At 43.9% G+C, this 17,942-nt stretch overlaps 1 protein-coding gene across 3 annotated transcripts in view; it reads right to left on the bottom strand.

The window, feature by feature from the left end:
- Window positions 1–17,618, bottom strand: part of LOC120936554 (beta-galactoside alpha-2,6-sialyltransferase 1-like) — a 64,599-nt gene extending 46,981 nt beyond the window's left edge. Inside the window, exon 1 of one of the 3 annotated variants that reach the window (XM_040349001.1) lies at window positions 17,365–17,618. The gene's annotated coding sequence lies outside the window, so the exon portion shown is untranslated. Of the gene's footprint in view, window positions 1–5,283; window positions 5,742–17,364 lie in introns of those variants that run through there. The other 2 variants (XM_040348999.1, XM_040349000.1) reach the window with 2 other exon arrangements.
- Window positions 17,619–17,942: the final 324 nt, after the last annotated feature.

The raw sequence follows: 17,942 nt of genomic DNA, 5'->3' as shown, positions 1-17,942 counted from the left end.
TCACAGTTGAAGAGGTGATGAGGGCAATTGAACGGCTTGCCATCAAAAAGTCACCTGGACCGGATGGCTTGATGGCTGAGTTTTACAAAGCCTTTAAGTCTATTCTGGTCCCACATTTGGTAGAGGTTTTTAACAGTTGCCTTGCTGGGGGGTGCTTTCCCATTCCATGAGGTACTCGATTGTTATTCTACTTTCAAAAGGAAAGAACCTTTGATGATTGAGAATTGGTGCCACATCTTCTCAATATAGATACAAAGGTGCTGGCAAAGATTTTTTTCTGTTGCCTATCGTCAGTAGCAGAGTCTTTGCTTTCTCGCCATCAGCACTGTTCGGTCCAGGGTATTATCACCTTCACAGCAGTTTTAGCTGTCCGGGAGGCCTTGGAGTGGTGCAGGGCTGCAGGCTGGGGAAAGTATTTGCTGACATTGGATCAGGCAAAGGCTTTTGATCGTGTTAACCATGAGTACCTGTGGTTGCTCCTTAGTAAGTACGGTCTGTCGGGTGGTTTTGTCGATTGGTTGAAAGTATTGTATAAGGGGGCTGAAAGATTTCCTTTTGTTAATGGTTGGGTTGGGCAGTCCTTTGAGGTTGGCTCTGGTGTGCGTCAGGGTTGTTCCCTGAGTTCCCTGCTCTATGTGTTTGCAATCGACCCCTTCATCAGGAAGCTAGAGGGCGGTATGTTGTGTGGGGTACCAGTGGGGCTTCCGGGTGAGCAGCCATTGAGGGTTGTTGCCTATGTGGACAATGTGTTGGCGATTGTCACTGGGATGGACGAAGCCGAGGAGGCTGTCTCTCTGACATTACATTACTCTGAAGCATCAGGCTCCAAGATCATTCCGGAAAAAAGTGAAGTTTTCTGGATGGGAAAGGAAGGTGAGGGGTTTGATCTCCCGGACACCTTTCCAGTGCCCCAGGAAAAAATTAAGGTACTAGGCATTGAATTTGAACCCTGCGATTATGGCCTCAAAAACTGGGAAGGCATACTCGAAATTGCCAATACTAAGGTGGTCAGCTGGAAGAGATAGAAGTTGATCTGATTAAGATCTTCTTGTATGTCAGCTTTGTCTGCATCTTGCCAGTGTCTCTCTATGCTAGGGTCAGTAGTGTGTTCTTACAGATGCTGTGGGGGAACAGACTGAACCCCATCAAGAGGAATGTCACCTATCTATCCAGGAGGGAGGGTGGCTTAGGTATGGAAAAGTTATTTTATTTTTGCTGCTTTTTCTCAAGTTTAACATTGGTATTATGCTTGCAAATGAACCTCCTGGATGGGTAGGCATAGTTAGATCTTGGTTTAGGCCTTGGGAGGCTCTATGTTCATGGCAATTTGAAATTCCACAGTGAGATGGATCGTAGCTGTCCTGGTGAGGAGGAGACTATGGACCATTTTCTGCTTCGTTGCCCTTTTAACATAGAGGTGTACAAACAAGCAGGGCTCTGTGTTCCTTTCCTCTCCAGGCTGGGTTATGTTGAGTGGGTGTATGGAGCACTCAATACTGGTGGAGTTTTTTATTTGAATATACTTTTTTTAGTTGAAAAAAGAACAGGTACCCCTAGGGGCTTTGAGTTGCAGCAATGAGTGGAGATGATAATAACGTTTTTCGTATAAAAGTATAAAGTTTATTAGAATACAAATGTATCAAAAACAGAAACAATTATTGTTGTCTGAAAGGAATCAGGACATGAGCTCTAAAGAAACAAGAACAAGGGATACATATACATAAAAAGACAGCTGATTAACAATCAGTACAACATTGTAAATGATTACTATGGACGCAAAGCCCCAACGCGTTTTGACCTTTAAATAATTGCAGTCTTCTTCAGGGGGAGGAAAGATTTGCGAACATGAATTCTACAATAAAATACAAACATGTTAAACATTATTTACATCTTTATAAGCAGCCATACATGACCTTCACTGGAAAGTAGCAAAGGACGGATGGACGGCCACACACCAAAGAACTCTAAGTTGTCTTTATTGAAGGAACATGAGCAAACACCGCAAATACACAGCAGAAATCAAAAACAGCCGAGGCGTTTCACACTTAGTTAGTGCTTATTCATGGCCAAAAATCAGTATTTTTTTTACCAGCTCTTTCTCTATAGCTAATGGCTATACATATTTTTGTTTCCCAATATAGATCTCTGTGACTGTGGGCATTGTTGATTTGCCTAATCTCTCTAAGGGAATTTTTGGTTGAATTACATACATTGCTCACATTATTCTGCTGAGTGAATAATCCAGGTAACCCTCTTTTGCACTTTATTCTTAATTGATTCCACTTCCCTCCCCACTTACCCCTTTTGTCTCACCCATACACATTCCTTGTAACCTTTACCTTCATTCCTCACACTTATTTTTTGTCATATCTGCTTATGCACACTTCATTCACACATCACATGGCACATAGTTCACTCAACACTTCACTTTTCTTCCCTCTGGTGTCTTTCTTAGGCCCCATACACACGAGAGGATTTATCCGCGGATAAATCCTCTCGAGGATTTGCGCGGATTTCCATCCGATGGAGTGTACTCACCATCGAATCGAAATCCGCGCCGAAATCCTCTGGCGATGACGTGTCGCGCCGTCGCCGCGATGATGACACGGCGACGTGCGCGACGCAGTCATATAAGGAATTCCACGCATGCGTCGAATCATTACAACGCATGCGGGGGATCCCCTCGGACGGATGGATCCGGTGAGTCTGTACAGACCACCGGATCGATCCGTGGGATCCGATTCCAGCGGATAGATTTGTTGGCATGTCAACAAATTTTTATCTGCTGGAATTCGGAAATATCCGCGGATAAAGAACCGCTGGAGCATACACACCAGGGGATCCATCCGCTGAAAACGATCCGCTGAGATTTTTCAGCGGATAGATCCTCTCGTGTGTATGGGGCCTTAGACTATCCTGTGTACTAATGTATATAGGTATATAATTGTTTATATATTTTTTCCTTACTATTCATAATTTCTTTACAGGATTATTGGTTTCTTCCATTTGGTGACATATTCCTCTGTTCCTGGCTGGCTCGGCGTCTCCTGGCACTCTCCGCCTGCCTGCATCTTGGCTGGTTCTTTTCCTCCTTCTACCTCCCCCCGGCCTCCTTCCTTCTCCACCCCTTCCCTTCCCCCCCTGCTTCCCTCCTCGGCTCCGCTGGTGCAGGGTTGCAGGTTGTGGCCTCTCATAGGCCTGAGGGTGACACCCTTTTTTCCTGCCCCGAAATATGGTCTTTCGCTTTTCCATCTAACCACCTTCACATCCGACTGGAGCCATAATTATTTAAAGGTCGAAACGCGTTGGTACTTTGCGTCCATAGTAATTATTTACAATGTTGTACTGATTGTTAATCAGCTGTCTTTTTATGTATATTTAGCCCTTGTTCTTGTTTCTTTAGAGCTCATGTCCTGATTCCTTTCAGACAACAATAGTTTTTTTCTATTTTTGATACCATTTGTATTCTAATAAACTATATACTTGTATACAAAAACATTATTATCATCTCCACTCATTGCTGCAACTCAAAGCCCCTAGGGGTACCTGTTCTTTTTCAAGTTCTATCAGGAGTGTGCAGCGCCCTCATCCACAGTACGTATCGCTTTTTCCTTGCAAAAAACACTTTGTTTAGTTAGCCTAGTAGTCCGTTATTTCACCTGGAACGCATGGTGTCAGGTCTGCACTCGGCATACAATTCTTCCTGTTGAGGTGGTGGTGTATGACATTTTGCATGAGGTGGGGAATATTTGGGTGCTTGAGAGAGACAATCAGGGTCAGGGGGCTTGGTTGAAGGCGTGGAGGGATTTCAAGCCTCCCTGACTGCCAGGAGTCTTTTTCCCGGGTGTGGCTGTCTGTCTCTTATCACCCTAGATTATTATTTTTGACACATTTTTGATAAATGCACATGTACATAGGTGGTGGGTTGTGCCTCTTAGGCCCTCTCTGCTACTTTATGTAAATAGTTTTCTTAAAATGTTTTGGTAGTGGATTATGTATATATTGTATATATTCTGAATATGGATATGGATTCCTTTGATTACTGTTGAAGTATGGTACTATGATTTTGTTTTTTACTTTTGAATACAATTGGTGTCAATGGAAGGAATAGTGATCCATTGCTGGTGTTAGTGGGAAGAAAAGGGACCCATCATTGGTATCATTGGGAGAAATATTGCCCCATCGTTGGTGTCAGTGGAAGGAATAGTGATTCATTGTTGGTATCCGTGGAAGGAATAAGTGACCCATTGTTGATATCAGTGGGAGGAATAGTGACCCATTAAATAGAGGGAAGTGATGAGCGCAAATGAATAAAATAAAGTACTGAAATTAATAAGAGAGTAAAAAACCGTGTGAATAAATATATGTAAATATATATAAATATATATATATATATATATATATATATATATATATATATATATATATATATATATATATATATATATATATATAATAATAAAGGTGCTGTAAGATCAGACCATAAATATCAGCGAATCAAAATAGTGACAATGAATTAAGGAATTAAGGACAAAATAAATAATGAATCACAAACTGAAAAGTGCTGGATGAGCAATCCTATCTATTATGCACAGGTGTGCACAGTGCTGGTAGGATGCTGGTGTAACAAAATGTGACAAAATAAATAATAAATCACAAACTGAAAAGTGCTGGATGAGAAATCCTATCTATTATGCACAGGTGTACACAGTGCTGATAAGATGCTGGTGTAACAATTAGGGCTCTTTCACACGGAGCGGACCGTTTCTCGGTCCGCTCCGTGTGTCCGCCAAAGCTCAGCGGGGATCCCCGCTGAGCTGTCGGCGGATAGGGCGGTCCCCGCACACAGTGCAGGGACCGCCCTGTCTCTGCTCCGCTCTCCCCTATGGGGGACCGGATGCAGACGGTCCGTCTGTCCGTCTGCATCCGGTCCGTTCCGCCGAACGGAAGAAAAATAGGGTTTCTTCCGTTCGGAAAAGCGGAACCCGACTGACGCGGACGCTAGCGGATGCTCCATCCGTTAACGGACGCGTCCCCATAGGGATTCGTAACAAATCCGTTAACGGACTTGTAATGAACGGACAGACGGAGCGGACGTCTGAAAGGGGCCTAAGGTTCAAATACTGGTGAATGAGAGAAGGTGCTTATAGGATCCAATGACATATAAGCAAGAACCAATTCATTGAAGTAAAGTTCATAAACCAGTGTATTTCATGTATTCAAAGTGTTTTCTATACAGGGTAATCTTCTTCCTTCCTGATACTGGGCTCACAGAGCGCTTACCTTAGCCCAACAGGGCAGTAGCTCAGAGTGATGTATTGTAGTCCTCTCCCAAACAGCGTGTCAGCTTGTATGGGTGTTTGTTGTGAACCAGGCTGGTCTTCAAGAAAATGGATGCCTCCAAACGTCCACAGGTTGTCCACAGGTCCAATCCAGGAAAGAAAGTAAAGATTCCCAAAATCGTGAAGCACGTTAAGCCAAAATATTTATTTAAAAAAGGCTTACAAAAAGCAAAAAAAAACGATTTAAAACAGCAATCCTAGGTCTGGTGTAGCTGTAGCATGGACGGATGTCACTTCCGGTCACATGGGTACCTAATTCCTTACATGTATCGTCACGTCACGTGACTTCATCAGATCCTAATCACTTTGACCAGCGCACAAAGATCACAATCCATTCACCAATAGTGACCCATTGCTGGTGTCAGTGGAAGGAATAGTAACCCATTGTTGTTGTTTTTTGGGAGGAATGGGTCAGTGGGAGGAATAGTGTTCCATCAGGGGTGTCAGTGGAAGAAATAGTGCCCCATCGTTGTTGTCAGTGGGAGGAATAGTGCCCCTATATGGGTTTCAGTGGAAGGAATGGTGTCCCATCATTGCTCTTAGTGGGCGGAATAGTGCCTCATTGTTGCTGTCAGTGGGAGTAATATTTCCTTGTATCAGTGGGAGAAATAGAGCTGGATAAAGGCATGCATGCTTACCAGGGGCCACGGTCCTCTCTGGACCCACTAGTCCAGGGTATTGTTTCCTGTTCTGTGTGTTATCCTAGTATATTAGTTGGCAGGGTTACACTAGGTCTATTATCATATCTTTTTTTTTTTTTTAAAAGCCTATGGCGTGTGAACACACCCAAAAAACTCCAACCGGTGCAGAAAAAATGTGCACACACATAAAGAATGGTCAATTATCAGACCTTTCTAAGAAAAATTTACTAAAGATTGAAAATATGTCCTGTAATTTTGCCCCAAGGATCGCTGTACAAAATGACACACTTGGATGCCGTCACAGAGTGACTGTTGGGTGTTGTCTATAAGTAAAAAATGTTAATGTGTGCTTACAGAAATGTTGTGAAGGTGACTTGACGTCCACATACCATGCTCATTTACTGATATACATCATAAGTGATGTTACCCCACATTTGGTTTATTACACATATGTAGGTTATTTAGTTAATGCTGCTCTAGACATAATGCATACAGTGCCTTGTAAAAGTATTCACCCCCTTGGCATTTTACGTGTTTTGTTGCCTCACAACCTGGAATTGACATGGATTGTTTGAGGATTTGCATCATTTCATTTACAGAACATGCCCACAGCTTTGAAGTAAGTGCAAATATGCGCCGTCGTATCTGTGCGCCAGACCCACAAACTAAGATACGCCTAAAAACCTGCCGACGTAACTTGCCTATGCCGGCGTAGCGTGGGCGCATTTGGCGCTCCCATTGTTTAGCCATTCAAATATGCAAATGAGGGAAATACGGCGATTCATGAACGTACGTGCGCCCGACGCAGGCTACGCGATGTGCGCGTAAGTTGTACGTCCGGCGTAAAGTTAAGTCCCATAAAGCAGGTGTAACCCAGCAGCAGACATGCAAAGGTCTGCACCAGGGAACTCAAGCCTGCGTATTTTTACGTTGGGCGTGTGTCTGGCTGGGCGTAGGTTACGTTCACGCCGTAGGCAGTGATCCGGCGTAGTTTAGGAAGTTGTTCCGATGTGGTTTTGAGCATGCGCAGAGGGATGCGTCCACGTCCCGGCGCATGCGCAGTTGGTGATACGTATCTGTCTGGCACTGGCCCATCATTTGCATGGGGTCACGCCTTATTTGCATGGCTCACGCCCACTTCCACCTACGCCGACTTACGCCTTCGAAACCCAGCGTAGTTTTGGAAGCACTGGCTTTGTGAATTCCATGCTTGCCTCTCTGCGCTGCGTTGGCGTAGCGTATATTATTTGCGATACGGCGGCGTAATGTGCGCCCGCTCTCTGTGAATCCGGGCCAATGTGTATAACTATTCACCCCTCCTAAAGTCAATACTTTGTAGAGCCACTTTTTGCGGCTATCACAGTTCCAAGTCGCTTTGTATAAGTCTCTATTAGCTTGCCACATCTTACCACTGGGATTTATATTTTTTTTTTTTCTGAAAAATTGTTTTATTTTTCTAATTTTAATTCACCAACTTAGACAATTGTGTTCTGATCCATTACCTAAGATTCAGATTAAAAACAAATTAAACTGTAACAAAATAGGTATAAAACCAAGGGGGGGGGTGAATACTTTTGCAAGGCACTGTACATGCAGCCCAGCATTCAAGGAGCCTCTGATACACTTTTTGGCAATATCCCTTCACACTCCCTTCACACTCCACAACAGTAATGTGTAGGGTTCGGGGGAAGGCTGCAGCACTGGAAAGGAGGGAAGTCTGATGTGGAGGTAGGTATACTGGCTCTTTTCTTGCAAGGAACTTCAGATAGCATTTTGTTTTAGCAAAAGGTGTCTCTTTGATCTCTTATCTCAGATTTAGGTCAACTCTCCTGAAACATTCTGGGCAAACTTTCTAAAAAGGCCTGTTTCACAATGGATTCAACTTGTGCAAAAGCAGTGTGAACAGCAAGCTTTTATGACATTTTCCACAAGCTTTTGCAAAGCTTTTGGCAAGCTTTGAGCAGCTTACGGTAAGCCTTTTTAATGTTCCCTTCAGCTCCTGTTTGGAAACATTATACAAAGATCTTAATGTGAGCGCTGATTGTCACTTCAAACAAGCTGCTAGTAGGCTTCATTCAGCAGGCTTTTCACAAGCTTCAAGTAGTGCTGAAGCCTGATAGCAGTTTGTTAACCACTTCAGCCCTGGAAAGTTTCTTCCCCTTAATGACCAGGCCTTTTTTTGTGATACGACACTGCGTTAGTTTAACTTAGAATTGTGCAGTCATGCGACACTGTACCCAAACAACATTTTTTGTCCTCCTCCCCCCCACAAATAGAGCCTTCTTTTGGTGGTATTTGATCACCTCTGAGGTTTTTTTTTATTTTTTTTTGCACTAAAAACAAAAAAAGACCAACAATTTAAAAAAAAAAACATATTTTTTTAATTTCTGCTTTAAAGGGGTTGTAAAGGTAATTTTTTTCCCCCCTAAATAGCTTTCTTTACCTTAGTGCAGTCCTCCTTTACTTACCTCATTCTTCGATTTTGCTTTTAAATGTCCTTATTTCTTCTTAGAAATGCTCACTTCCTGTTCTTCTGTATGTAACTACACACAGTAATGCAAGACTTTCTCCCTGGTGTGGAGAAAGCCTCCTGAGGGGGGAGGGGGTGAGCAGGAGTGTCAGGACACTCTCTACTTTGCAGATAGAGAAAAGAGCTGTGTGTTAGTGGGCGTCCTGACACTCCTGCTCGCCCCCTCCCCCCTCAAGAGGCTTTTTCCACACCAGGGAGAAAGCCTTGCATTACTGTGTGGAGTTACAGACAGAAGAACAGGAAGTGAGGATTTCTCAGAAGAAATAAGGACATTTAAAAGCAAAATGGAAGGATGAGGTAAGTGAAGGAGGACTGCACTAAGGTAAAGAAAGCTATTTAGGGGAAAAAAAGGTAAAGACTAATGCCGCGTACACACCATCACTTTATGGCGACGATCGGTAATGCGGGGTGTCAGTGCCGCCTCACCCGTGCCCATCAGTGCCACCTCATCGGTGTCCATCAGTGCCGCCATATCAGTGCCCGTAATCGAAGAAGAAAACGTACTTATTTACAAAAAAAATAACAGAAAAAAATAAAGACTTTATTTTTTTCAACATTTTCTGTCTTTTTTTAGTTGTTGCACAAAAAAAAAAAATTGCAGAGGTGATCAAAAACCACCAAAAGAAAGCTCTATTTGTGGGAATAAAATGATAAAAAAAATTTGGGTACAGCATTACATGAAAGTGCGACAGCACTGAAAGCTGAAAATTGGCTTGGGCAGGAAGGTGCGTAAGTGCCCGATATGGAAGTGGTTAACCACAGGCACCTACGCACCTTCCTGCCCAAGCCAATTTTCAGCTTTCAGCACTGTCGCAATTTGAATGACAATTGCGCGGTCATGCTACACTGTACCCAAATGAAAGTTTTATCATTTTGTTCCCACAAATAGAGCTTTCTTTTGGTGGTATTTGATCACCTCTGCGATTTTTATTTTTTGCGCAACAACTAAAAAAAGACCGACATTTTTGAAAAAAATTACGTTTTTATTTTTTTCTGTTAATTTTTTTTGTAAATAGGTAAGTTTTCTTCTTCAATTATGGGCACTGATATGGCGGCACTGATGGGCACTGATATGGCGGCACTGATGGGCACCGATGAGGTGGCACTGATGGGCACCGATAGGCGGCGCTGGTATGCTGCACTGATGGGCACTCATAGGCGGCACTGATGGGCACTCATAGGCGACATTGATGGGCACTGATGGGTGGCACTTATGGGTGGCACTGATGGGTACTTATGGGTGGCACAGATGGGCACTAAAAGGTGGGCACTGGGCATAGATGGGCACTAAGAGGTGGCACTGATGGACACTGGGTGGCACTGATGTACACTGAGGTGTGGCACTGATGGCATTGCTGGGCATCATTCCAGCCAGTGCCCATGTTGCCAGTCAGTGACTGACTGACACCCCGCATCACTGATCGCCGCGCTGCGCGCCCCCACGTGTGCGCGCCGGCATGAAATCCTGCAGGACGTCAATAGACGTCCAGTCAGGATTTCACAACCACTTCCCGGACGTCAATTGACTATTGACCGGGCAGGAAGTGGTTAAAGCATATCCAATACAAATATGTAAAAAATCTATTTAGGCCAATATGTATTCTGCTACATATTTTTGGTAAAAAAAATATCAATTAGTGTATATTGATTGGTTTGCGCAAAAGTTAACATGTCTATAAACCAGGGGATATTTTTATGGCATATTTATTTTTACTAGTAATGGCGGCGATCAGTGATTTTTAGCGGGACTGCGACATTGGGGCGGACAAGGGGAAGGGGTTAACATCAGGGGCGATCAAAGAGATAAGTATGCTCCCAGGGAATGCTTTCTAACTCTGGGGCAGTGGCGGCAGTGGTGGCTGGTGCTCCAAATTTTTGGGGGGCGCAAATAAACTGAAAAAAAAAAACATCAAGCGCAGCCACTGTGCTCATGAAGCGCAGCCACTGTGCCCATCAAGTGCAGACACTGTGCCCATAAATTGCCGCCACTGTGCCATCAAATGCAGCTACTGTGTAATTTGTCCTCATCTGATGCTGGGTTTTCTGGGTAATGTGGTCTGCAGCCCCCATACACTGATGCAGCAGAGAGCATCTAAAATATGCAACTCCTATGTCCGCTTCCCTTCCACTGGTTGACTCAATAATGCCAAGAGGGAGAGGAAGCAGGAGCGAGCAAGGGATACAGTAGTCACACAAAAAATTCCTTCCTGATCCTCCGATTGCCTCTCGGGGGATCAGGAAGGAATTTTTTTCCCTGCTATAGCAAATTGGATCTCATGCTCTGCTGGGTTTGTTTGCCTTCCTCTGGAGCAACTGTGGGTATGGAGTTGGGTGTATGGGATTGTACTGTGTTTTTTATTTTGTTTGTTTGTTTATTTTTTTTTGTGGTTGAACTGGATGGACTTGTGTCTTTTTTCAACCTGACTAACTATGTAACTAACTATGTAAGAGCCTGCAGCTGTATTTCTCCCCTGTCACAGTACAGTTGCTCCAGTGTTGTGTGAGTTGATGTTTGGCTTCAATTTGTTATTGTATTTAAATTTGCTAGTACATTTTACACTCCCCCCCCCCCAGACTGCCAATACTGCTATCCAAAGTTGCTCTCTGTGCGCCTTCACCCTGAGAGGGAGCGTTCTAGTACAGGAATGCCGTGCCGTGTACACATGGTCAGAATTTCCGACAACAAATGTTCAATGTGAGCTTGTTGTAGGAAAATCCGACCGTGTGTATGCTACATCAGACATTTGCTGTTGGAATTTCCAACAATAAATGTTTGAGAGCTGGTTCTCAATTTTTCCGACAACAAAAAGTTCTTGTCAGGAAATTCCTAATGTGTGTGTACACAATTCAACGCACAAAAATTCTACTCATGCTCGGAATCAATTGGACGCATGCTCAGAATCATTGAACTTCATTTTTCTCGGCTCGGCGTAGTGTTGTATGTCACTGTGTTCTTCAATTTGCAATTTTTGACATTTGTGTGACCGTGTGTATGCAAGACAAGTTTGAGCGAACATCTGTCTGAAAAAAATCCACAGTTTTGATGTCGAAATGTCCGATTGTGTGTACGTGCCAGAAGTGTGTTACTGGCCAGACTACCAGGTGAAAACAGAGGGGGGGAGGAAAAAGCTTTAAAAAATAAAACGAATAAAACCACCACTTCTAATGATTGGTAAGCTGCAATATATTACATTTTTAGTTAAAGGTTTAATATCACTTTACTGAGGGTTATGTTTAATACTTTCTTTATTATTTTAAACTATAGTTAAAACATTTTTAATCCCAACTGTAGCACCTAGCTACCTTCATAGCAGGTGCTGCTGTAAATTTAGAGGGTGGCCAGAGAGTTATTTGCCTCTGACCGTGTTTATTTGACTACATTTTAGGGTCTCCGTACCAGCTTTGGCTGTACTGTGTGTCCACTGTCGTTGTCTGGGGGGGCCTCACACACCGGACCGACAGGTGGCAGCAGTGGAGTCAGGGTAGTGTGGATACTTCTCCTTGGCAGCCAATCAGGAGGGTTGATCGCCTCACTGTGCATGCTGGGGAGGGGTATTTAGGGGGCAGACGCCATTGGTTCGGGGTCGTCTTTGCCGCCATCCGCCTGGGCAGTCGTCTCACCACCCCCCGTGTGTGGCCCTCCTGGCTGGGGTGTGTGTTTCAGTGTTCCTGGCTCCGGGACCACGTTGGTCAGAGCAAATGATCAACCTTGTAGTCTCAGTGTGTAGACTGGGTCTGCGGCTGCAGAGTTGTCCCGTGCTGTCCGTCTCGAGCGAGGAAGCCGATTCGATGGAGAACCTGTCTGGGAAATACCGAGCACGAGGCTGGTATCTCGAGAGAGGCCTACTGCTTCATCAAAAGACATATCATTTCTGAGAGGCTGGACGAAGGTCGCCTATCAGTATTTGAAAATTAAACAAGCTGTTCAAGGGAAATCCGGGTGCTTAATCCAGTGTTGAGAAAGATTTTGGACCGAGAACATCTCCACCCTTTGGGGAGGTCTGTGGCAGAGACTTTGCTAAAGTTCCGAGTGACACTCTGGCTGTTAGTCTGGTGAGAGCGGCCTATCCAGATGCACTATACCCACTCTGGCTAGAGTGGCGACGCAAGTTGTCATTGGAAGCAGGACTGCTTCCGAAACCCTGTTATGCGCCTGAATCCATTACATACCACTTTTTCTGTCATCTTACCTACTACCACTTTTACCATTTTTACCCCATTGGGTAATAAAGCACAGAAAAAGATATCTCCAGTGTGGACATTGACTTTCTTACAGCTCTCATCCAGTACCCTAGACGGCGGAGAATTAGAGGTAACGCGCCACCCAAATCAAACCAGCAGCTCCTTCGGGGGTAGTGCTACACATCATAGATTAAACATACACTCATCTACCAATTTCCTAGGATCACTATACTAACACTGTGCATTGCCTCCTTTTGCTCTGAAAACATCTTTGTTGCATGCGATTCTAATAAACACTAATATGCATACCATGCGTTACAGGTGTTGTGGAAACACGTGAGGTAATGGTGACTGATGTAAATGGGTCCTTATGCTGGATTCACACCTATGCATTTTTTTTGCAGATTTCCACTACAGAACGTGTTCCATAGGAAACCATGTTAAATGGACTGTAGTGCAAATCTGCAAAATGCACTTAAAATGCATAGGTGTGAATCCAGCCTTAGGCCTCGTACACACGACCAGTTTCCTCGGCAGAATCCATCAAGAAACTTGGTGGAAGAGCTTTTTTGCCGAGGAAACTGGTCGTGTACGTTTTTCATCGAGGAAACTGTCGAGGAACTCGACGAGCAAAAAAGAGAGCAAGTTCTCCTTTTCCTCGACGGGAGTCTGAATTTCCTCGTCGTGTTCCTCGTCGGGCTGGTTTTCGACGAGAAACTCGAGCATGTGTATGCTAAGAAACCCGCGCTTGCTCAGATTAAAGTATGAGACGGGAGTAAAAGTAGCATTTGTAATGGAGATAACACATTTTTAAAGCTGTAACAGACTGAAAAGTGCAAATCGTCTCTTACCAAACTTTTAGACAGAATTCTCACCGCTCCAGGTGAGCCTCGTGATGATCAGGGGTTGTTGAACCACCAGGGTGCTGGCAATGCGGTAATGGCAAAAAAGAAAAGAACAAAAGCTGGACAGCCGCACTCCAAAATTTTCTTTAAAAGAGATGTCTTTATTTTCAACTGTGCATACAGTCACTGCAAGCCCACAAAAATCAGTATGGCCAACGTTTCGCACTGGCGTCAGTGCTTAGTCATGGCTTACCAAACTTTTACTTAAAGAGGAGTTCCACCCAAATTTGGAACTTCCTCTTAACCCACTCCTCTCCCCCTTACATGCCACATTTGGCATGTAATTTTTTTGGGGGGGGAGTGGGGGCTTCAGCATGAGTGGGACTTCCTGTCCCACTTCCTCCTTCCTGTAGGCGACTAAGCTTAGTCGCCTTCAGGAAGTGGCTGCTGTAGGCGATCGCTTAGGACACGTCACAGGTCCTAGGCGATCTCCTGGCCAATTACAGGGCGCGGCGCCGGGCCGCGCCGCTCGCGCTCGCGCATGCGCAGTGGGTGCCCGGCCGTGAAGCCGAAAGCTGTCACGGCCGGGTGCCCACACTGAAGATGAAGACGCCGGCCGGGGAGGGGGGGAGAGGAGCAGAGCCCCGGCCGGCGCGTCGCTGGAGCGCTGGAGCAGGTAAGTGCCTGTTTATTAAAAGCCAGCAGCTACACTTTTTGTTGCTGCTGACTTTTAATAAACATAGAAATGGCTGGAACTCCCCTTTAACACGCAAACACATGAGATTAGCAAAACCAGCCCCAAGGGTTTTGCCAGTGGAACTTCCCCTGCTACGTGTATTATTAAACTCCCTTCTGCGGAAAAGTTTTATCCCTTTTGTGGGGTCACCAGTATGGTATTTGTAAATTGAAATCATATCCCCTCTTAAGCGTCTCTTCTCCAGACTGAATAAGTTCAGTGCTCGTAACCTTGTGCTTGTAACCTAGGCATCCAGTAGGATTGTCTGTCCTTTCAGCCATCAGTGTTACAATAGTGAATATTCATTCGGTATTAAACACACCTGGGGGGTGGGCTTGGTTCGCATTCTCTGCGCCGAGAGCCCACCCTATTTTGAAGCCTATTAGAGCCTCTGACTTTAATCAGGTGCTTAAAAAAAAACACCCACCCCCCCCATTGGAAACCATGCATCTGGCATCCTGAAAGAGGCCGGACGCATGGCTCGGGGGGGTGGTGCCCATGCAACCTTAATGGATGAGTAGCCCCTGCTTATACTTATCTGCTCTGTGCAGTGGTTTTGCACAGGGCAGCCCAGATTCTCTTTTTCTCAGGTCCCTGGCTGGAGCTCCTGGCCCCTCTCTCCTGTTGAGTGCCCCCACAGCAAGCAGCTATTCAGGCATGGAGCTCCTGTTTGGCCCTGCAGGATTTCAATAATGGCAGCATATTGTGTTACCAATGGTTTGTTTAGTGACTGTGGTTCCAACTGCCCTGAGATCATTCACAAACCCCTCCCATGTAGTTCTGGGCTGATCCCTCACTTTTCTCATGATCATCCTTACCATGAGAAGCACCATTTTGCATGGAGCTCCAGACCTAGGTCAATTCGCGAAAAATCACTCCAACAGTTGTCACCTTCTCACCAAGCTTCTTGTTGATGGTCTTGTAACCCATTGCAGCCTTGTGCAGGTCTACAATCTTGTCCTAGACGTCCTTTGACAGCGCTTTGGTTTTGCCCATTATCGTGAGGTTTGAATAGAAGAAAAGATTCTGTGGACAGGTGTCTTTTACACATAATGAGTTGTTGTTAGGAGCACCTTCTTAAAGGGGTTACCCAAACAATGGGTAAGCTAATTTCCTGCATTATTACTCTCCTTTTATGTTGTAATATTGGCTATTGTATTATTATGGTTGTTTAAATTAATTGTACTGTTTGCTTTATAGATTGGTTCTCTTGAAGAAGCAGTTCTACTGCGAAACTTGTCGAGGCATAGACCAGTCTAAATGTTTGTAATAACAGACATCTTTTGGGGTCACCCTGAGTTTCTGTTTTTTCAACTTTTAATCATGTATTTTTTGTAAAAAAAAATATATGTAATAAATTCTCCCTTTTTATACATGTATGTTATTCATTACCAAGTACCGAGATAGTCCATCAATTTCAGGGGGAGGGAATGTTATAGGGTCAGCATTAGCCACTGTCCCTTGTCCCTTTGCCCCTATCCTTCTTGTTTCTATAGTAATCTGGATGATGGTACGTTTTAAAATAAATTACTTAGGGGCTATACTCAACACATTTGAAATTTAAAATAGACTAGGAGCAATTTAAAATAGTAAAAAAGATAATGAGATCAAAAACAATTCATAAGAAAATAAAGTTTCAGTTCAAAATCTATTACATACAATAAAATAAAGATGGCACAGCTAAAAAAGATTCTTGTTTGAGAACCAGACACATTACTGGACAATGATTGTGAGATACATTTGCAAATGCATTTAAAATAATAAAACCATCTTAGTAATTTGTGATTATATTATACCAAACAAAAGAGAACGATATGGGGTGAAACATATTCTATTCAAACAAGTTTAAAAAATGTATAATTTGACAGGTTCAAGAACAAAGGCAAAAATAAGCAAAATGGTTCCAATAAATAAAACACTGGACTGCCACTGGGACATCACAAAAGTGACACACTTACATCTAGTCTAAACACTTGCCAGTGTTGCCAACATACCAGATTAAAATTTACTGGCACGACACCCAAAATTTACTGGCGCAGTCACGTTTTTACTGGCATTTCACAAAAGTTACTAAATTACATTTTTAGATGCACATTTCAGTATTTAGGCTACAAACAAGTACGCTAGGCAAATAGCAATGTGATTTAAGGTAGATATTAAGGTAAAAAAACATATTTTTGTTATTTTCTATATAACAAGGGCAAATTATTTAGTCACATCACCCCCTGCCTTCACCCCCCTCTGCGGTGCCACAATCTCCCTCTGCCTCCAATTTCCCTCTGCCTCCAATCTCCCCCAGGCCCCCTGCCTCCAATCACCCCCTGCCTCCCTCCCTCTCTGCGGTGCCACCAACAACCCCTGTCTCCATCCCCCACCCTCTGTGGCGCCACCATCCCCCTCTGCGGTGCCTCCAATCTTCCCCTGCCTCCAATCACCCCCTGCCTCCATCCCTCTCTGCAGTGCCACCAACAATCCCAGTCTCCATCCCCCACCCTCTGTGGCGCCACCATCCCCCTCTGCGGTGCCTCCAATATTCCCCTGCCTCCATCTCCCTCTGCAGTGCCACCGCAGCCACCATCACCCCCTGCCTCCAATCACCCCCTGCATCTAATCTACATGCGCAGTTTCAAGCCGAACCAATCTCGGCTAATTTTACTGGCACATTCTCGCAACCACGGACATTTACGAACGGGAGAAAAAAGTGCCAGTTTTTACGAACTGTCCGTAAAAATACGGACGTTGGCAACACTGACACTTGCATTGATATGAAATACAACTTTCACACAATAAACGTCCCCTGCTCTGTGGGCTTGATTTACTCGAGCTGCATGCACATTTGCTAAATAAAAGTTGATAAATAAGATGAAACTGTTTAATTTGAATACCCAGCAATGTGGGAGAAAAAATATAAAAACAGAATTTAATTGTTGTTAGCATATTTATACTAAGCATGTTGCACAAAGTAAAAATTCAAGTTTTAAAATTAAAAGTGTCTCTTTATTAAATCAACCCCAAGGTAAATATACACCAAATTGCCTTCTTCCTCCAATAATTAGCTTTATAAAGAATATTGAACACATGAACTTACCAGACCTACAAACAGATCTCTGACTTGTGCGTGTGATTGAATTCTGAGCCTGCTATTCTGTTTAGTTCAACTGTGAGATCAGCCTCAAGAATGACATTTCCAATACAACCACTGGGAGGGTCAAGAGCCTACTTTGTGTCATACTAAGAGCACAGAAGTATTTTTAACATGGGTAGAGCAGAGTGGGAGGCGTGTGGCACATGCCAGGCAGATAACAGGTGGGCACACCTTGTAGGGCTCAGAGTTGGCACTAGGAGGTCTGCCTGTCATATAGCAATATATCATAAGAAAAAAAGGAGGATTGCTTGTTACCTTTCTCTCTATTGAAGAATGAAATAAACCTTTTCAGCCTAGGTCCCTCAGGCTCAACAATGCTGGTTTGCATATCTCTCTCTCTCTGCAAAATTGCATACTATGAAATATAACCCATATATCCTCTTACAAAACAATTTACATATGTTTCCTGTGAGGGGGGTAGTACTTGAAAGCCCTACTCAGAAAGATCAAGATCACTATCACAGTTTTTAATGTTGAACACAGTACCTTTAATACAAGCTTTAAATATTCAGTGGATATAA

Source organism: Rana temporaria, chromosome 4 (genome assembly GCF_905171775.1).
Source record: "Rana temporaria chromosome 4, aRanTem1.1, whole genome shotgun sequence".
Taxonomy (NCBI): Eukaryota; Metazoa; Chordata; class Amphibia; order Anura; family Ranidae; genus Rana; species Rana temporaria.
Note: the sequence above shows the minus strand (reverse complement) of the source record. Positions and strands in the feature narration are given on the sequence as shown.